The sequence below is a fragment of the Trachypithecus francoisi genome, unplaced genomic scaffold, assembly GCF_009764315.1.
Source record: "Trachypithecus francoisi isolate TF-2019V2 unplaced genomic scaffold, Tfra_2.0 Lachesis_group1, whole genome shotgun sequence".
NCBI lineage: Eukaryota > Metazoa > Chordata > Mammalia > Primates > Cercopithecidae > Trachypithecus > Trachypithecus francoisi.
In genome coordinates this window covers 161,040,447-161,046,702 of record NW_022681454.1, presented here as the reverse complement: position 1 = coordinate 161,046,702, position 6,256 = coordinate 161,040,447, and positions in this window count along the sequence as shown.

Here is a 6,256-nt window from a genome sequence, read left to right as displayed (position 1 = left end):
GCATCATAACAAGTGGGATTGACACTCAGTAGAAAGCTGACAATAATGCTTTATACTTGCAATCCTAACATGCTGATGAAAACATTTTTGTCTCCTCTATTACAAGTCTCACTTTTAGCAAATCTTAACACTCTAGATGTACCCAGTTGCTAGACCTTGCATTATCTCCTGTATGCTATTCACGTTGTATCTTTCATGATTTCATTCTTGCTACCTACTCAGAGATGTGAGGAGAGAAAGAGGTAAAGTATGTAACATTAGCCTGTAGTAGATTCCCAGTTCAAGTCCTTAAATCCAGGCCAGGCTTAAGAAAGAGTGTATGAAAAAAAAAGAAAAGAAATAATCTAGTTGAATGTCAACACAGTCACAATTGAACACGATAATTTTCATATGTATGGGGTTCAGGACACATTACCCCACAATATGGTACTGTGGCATTTCAGAAGACAGCAGGAATAGGAAAAGGCCTCTCTGATCTTCTCTCACCATTGTCCCCTGAAGAAGGCTATAAGAATGCTTTTTTAAAAATGTATTTATTTATTTATTTTTTTTATTATACTTTAAGTTCTAGGGTACATGTGCACAACGTGCAGATTTGTTACATATGTATACATGTGCCATGTTGGTGTGCTGCCCCCATTGACTTGTAATTTATATCAGGTATATCTCCTAATGCTGTCCCTCCCCGCTCCCCCCACCCCACGACAGGCCCTGGTATGTGATGTTCCCCTTCCTGTGTCAAAGTCTTCCCATTGTTCAATTCCCACCTATGAGTGAGAACATGAGGTGTTTGGTTTTCTGTTCACTGAGAATGATGGTTTCCAGCTGCATCCATGTCCTTACAAAGGACATGAACTCATCCATTTTTATGGCTGCCTAGTATTCCATGGTGTATATGTGCCACATTTTCTTAATCCAGTCTATCATTGATGGGCGTTTGGGTTGGTTCCAAGTCTTTGCTATTGTGAATAGTGCCGCAATAAACACACGTGTGCATGTGTCTTTATAGCAGCATGATTTATAATCCTTTGGTATATACCCAGTAATGGAATGGCTGGGTCAAATGGTATTTCTAGTTCTAGATCCTTGAGGAATCACCATACTGTCTTCCACAATGGTTGAACTTGCTTTTTAAATTCTAAAGTAGATAATAAAACTCTCATCCCAGATGAGAACATGGCCTCCCAGGTCTTCTCCCTATGACTGGAGGAAATGAATGAGAACACAGAGACACCAAAAATGAAAAATAAAAAAATCTAAACAGCTCTTTCTAAGTTTCTCCAAGTTTATTACCATTGTATCATGCTTTTTTTAATCCTTACAGTCATACTCCTGCACAGTTGCCCGTAAAAATACACAGATTTCTCCATTGCTTTGGGTCTTTGTTTCTGAAGGCTCGATGTCATGTAAAACTTAGGTTAAGTAAATATATATGTTTTTCTCTTGTTAATCTGTCTTTTGTCATAAGAGTCTCCGCCATAAATCTTCTGTTGAGTGAGGAAAAAATGTTTTCAACCCTACTGTTTCTGGCACCCAATGCTGGGTGGCTGAGACACGTCACTCACACTGGAGCCTGTGAATGAGATTCAGAAACAGCTGACAAAAAGCTGATGAAAGGTGAACATTCTTACTAGTCAGTTCACCTACATCTCTATAGTTCCTGGTCAAGAGACAAAAATAAACATTTCTTCTGTTTCTTCCTTTCAAAATTTAGATTAACAGAAACAATTTTTTTTATTGTGATGCTTGTATACATTTAATCTTGTGGTGCCCATTTGTTATTGATCCTTTCCCTCCCAAGGACAGCTATTTCCTGTTTGTCTTATTTTGTGTTCTGACAGAAGTTGGCTTTGTAACCACTGAGAATATTCTCTGTGGTCTCTGTCAGCTGGGTGGTACAAATGCCACCTTGTTTTAGGCAGCCAGTCCCAGAGGCTGGTAGCCCAAGCACTCTCCTTGATCTGTCATGCCAGCTCTCAGGGAAGTTTATAGTAAGAGGTCCCAGTCTTCCAGGGGACTTTGTCATTTCAACCTTTGTTATTTTACAACAAAGGTGCTCTTTTGACAGCAAAGATCTTTCTTTTAGCTCTTTTCTGTTTTGGTTCTGGATCTTGAGAAGCTTGCATCTTTTTGCATTCTTTTTGAGGATGTTTCTTGCATTCATAGTTAAGTCATAAAAGGCTTACTGTGTTTGGTTTTGAGCCACTTGATAGATATCTTTGATTTTTTAAAACAAGAAAAAGTGAGATCGACATTGCTAGGAAGGGTTTTTTGATTATTTGTTTTAAAGATCTCTCCGATTAGAAGTCAGCTTGGTTGACAGCTGGTACTAAGAATATATCAAGGATACTATTGAGGCCTCTATTCTCTCCAATGGGTCATGCTTCTCCTGTGGGTACTTACTCGTCACCAGAAATCACTCTTTTTGAAGCCCTGCTAACCATATATTCTGCTCTTTCTGTTTGCTTCCTTTCTTGTTGGAACGATTGTTGCTAAAAAAAAAAATGTGGAATGTCAATGGCCTCTTTGGGAAGATTAAAATCCCCTCATACTGGCTTCTGTAAGATTCTTTTATTTGCTTCTGGTCCTCCTTCATCATTTTGTCATCTTCAGTCATTCATCTAGTTTCCTTGAATTATCCGTTATGTCACCTATCAAAGCCCTAAGTCTTCCATCTCTCTGTCCACTACTGCCAGACCTTTTCTTTCTCACTCTAACCCCTCATTCACTTAAGCCTGGGGCTCTTTGCTGTCAAGATATTCAAGGGCCTCCAAAAGCAACTACCTGGGGCTGAAAAAGAAACAGTCTAGTTGGAAATAGACTGGATGACAGCTGCTAGATATCATTTCAGTCACTCACTTAAAATTTAGTCTTTAACCTCCATACAATTGACCTCAGATGATAGGTAAATATCTCTAAAATTCTTTCTTAAAACATATTATTTATCTGTGCCCTCTTGAGATATGAATACTCTACCCTATCTCCTCTAGAATCTTACATTTTGGAAATATGAACATCAGAGAAATGACTTTAATCAGAAACTTTTAAAAAGAAACTATTTAGAAATTGGATACATGAGGAAAATCATTAAAAGTCTTTTCCATAAGTATTAGTAAAAATAACAACCTTTGGCTGTCTTTTTATTTTTATTATTTTATTTCAGACAAGGTCTTGCTCTCTCACCCAAGCTGGAAGACTGGAGTGCAATGGCACACTCAGAGCTCACTGCATCCTTGATGCCCCAGGCTCAAGTGATTGTCCCACCTGAGCCTCCCTAGTACCTGGGACTACAGACATTCACCGTTATGTCTGGCTAATTTTTTTACTTTTATTTGTAGAGAGGGCTTTTGCCATGTTGCCCAGACCGGTCTCAAACCCTGGACTCAAGAGATCCATCCAATCCATCCACCTCGACCTCCCAGTGTGCTGGAATTACAAGCGTGAGCCACAGCAGGCAGCATCTTTTGCTATCTTAACATGTAATCTTAACTTATTCTATCTATAACACAATCTGGATCCTGATGTTCTTTTATCACCTAGTGATTTGTGTATGAGTGTACATGTATGGCTAAAATTTTAGAATGAAAGCTATGAGATCTTTGCATCTGTCTATGGATTATTGTATGTTTATGTATGTATCCATATAACATATTATATATATGTGATATTTTTCTACCTCCCGATAATATTACTAAGTTAGTTTATAAAATATCTTAAGGGAATGTATTCAAATTGATATAGAGATAATGAGGACACATATAAATTAAGTATTTCTGGAACACTCAGAAATATAGAAATTCATTAAAATGTTCTTTCCTTTTTAATTTCACGTGTTTTTAAAATTCTTTTTAAATTAGCTAGGTTTTAAATTTTTGGTAAAATAAAAACAGGAACATCTTAGAATTGTTAGAATTAAATATAATACAGGCACACAATTTTTTTCTACATAGATTTACTAATTGAACACCTTATATCATCTCTGCTAGATATTTAAGATCTTTAAACTGTAAATCGAATTAGAGCAAAATATATAATAAATGAATTGCTTGATGTCTGTTTATCATGAAAGTGGAAAATACTTTTAAAAACAGAAGAAATAATTATATGTTTAATATTTTAGCTTATTTCTGTCTGTGATAGTTTTTATATGTACATGATTTGCGAATAAGACAAATCACTTAAGATGGTGCCTAGCTTTGTTTAGTGTCCCATGAAATTTTCATGAGTGGTTCAAGCATAGTTGTTAAGAATAAGTGAACTAAATAAATATAAATGGGATACGTATTTTAAAGAATTTTTTTCTATAAAATTGTGTTTTATAAAATATACTACTTAAATATAATTACTAGACTTTTTGGTAATTTAAAACCTTATATTATTCTAAGTTAAATTAAGTAATACACATATATTGAAAACCTAGATTACTTCCAAGTAAGATAAAATACTAAAACATTAAGAACATCTTGTTTGTAACACACTATGGAGAAACTCAGGATATTTGGGTCTGTTACTAAACACAAGAAATTGTATCATGAGTAAGAACATGTGTTTAGAATTATAAAATGATATTTATATACAAAATGTTGGTATGTGAACAACAGTTCACAGTTGTTTATTTTTTAGTCTTCAGTAGAAATTAAGGTTACTAAGAATTAAAAATTCTAATTAATATATGGACCTAAATCTACTAGGAATTACAAGGGAAATATCTGTATGGAAAGAAAATGTGTTTTTTGGTTTAAAAAAGGTATGAAGTACAAAGATGCATTTTTGTTAAGAGTAAAGGGAATAATTATTTCTGTACTGAAGTAAAATGACAGATTATTTCTGAATGAGAAAGAAAAAAAATGTAGGAAAAAAGTGATATATGTTTTAAAAAGAGCGAAAAAGATTTGTGAAAAAGAAAGCTGTGAGAAAAAAAAAAAAAACTATTATTGAGTAGTCAAAACTGCCCGAAATTAAATGGATGTGTTTATAACATTTCTTTTTCTTAAATTATTCTTAGTATTAATTGCACACTGATACAAGACTAGAATATGGTCTTCTCTATTAAATGAAAAAGTTTTCTTGAACTATTGTTCTGTTTTTGATAATATTGTAAATGCTTTTCCTTCTAGGTAATAGTCCTACAAAAATAAGATCTCATGTTTTATTATAATAATTTATTATGTATCATGTTGTCTTTTACTAGGTCTTCAGCTAAGAAAACTTAGCCTTTTCAATATTATAAGAGCTAAATTTTATTCACAACTATATAACTTTTCTGTATTTGCTTTCAAAATCTTTTGTCACTTTGGTATTGTTTCCACAGTGAAGTATGATTCTATTTAATAAAGTGTTTGAAACTTTTGACACCTTTTGTAACTTCCCCAATTCAAATTCTAAGTTAAGTCTTTTGGCCTCAAACTAACATTTTAAAGAATTATTTTAAAAATTGATGGATAACATTGTGTTTTTATTGTGCACAATATAATGGTTTGAAGTACATACACATTGTAGAATGGTTAAATACAGTTAATTAATAAATGCATTATCTCACGTACTTTTTTTGTGGTGAGAGCACATAATGTCCACTCTCATTATATTTTTCAAAAATGCATCTTGATTAACTGTAGTCACCTTGATACACAATAGAGCTCTTGAAATGTATTTCTTTTTCTTTCTTTTTTTTTTTTTGAGACAGAATCTCGCTCTGTGGCCCAGGCTGGTGTGCAGTGGCCGGATCTCAGCTCACTGCAAACTCCGCCTCCCGGGTTTACGCCATTCTCCTGCCTCAGCCTCCCGAGTAGCTGGGATAACAGGCGCCCGCCACCTCGCCCGGCTAGTTTTTTGTATTTTTTTAGTAGAGACGGGGTTTCACCATGTTCGCCAGGATGGTCTCGATCTCCTGACCTCGTGATCCGCCCGTCTCGGCCTCCCAAAGTGCTGGGATTACAGGCTTGAGCCACCGCGCCTGGCCTCTTGAAATGTATTTCTATATAATTATGGATCCTTTGACCAACATTTTGTGTGTTTCAGAACTTTTACAAAATTTTTAGAATTTTGGTATGTCCTTTATAATGTTATCAGTTATAATTTTATTTACTATGTTAAAATGTTGTATGCCACAGAAATGACCAAATTTCCTTGTCAATTGCATCATTATTATAGTAAATTCTCATTAAATCCATAACAGTGATTATGTTAGCTCTTTTTTCTTCTACAGTTATTGTTTTACTTTGATTCTTTTCTGCAAATATTTACAACGAGTAAAAGT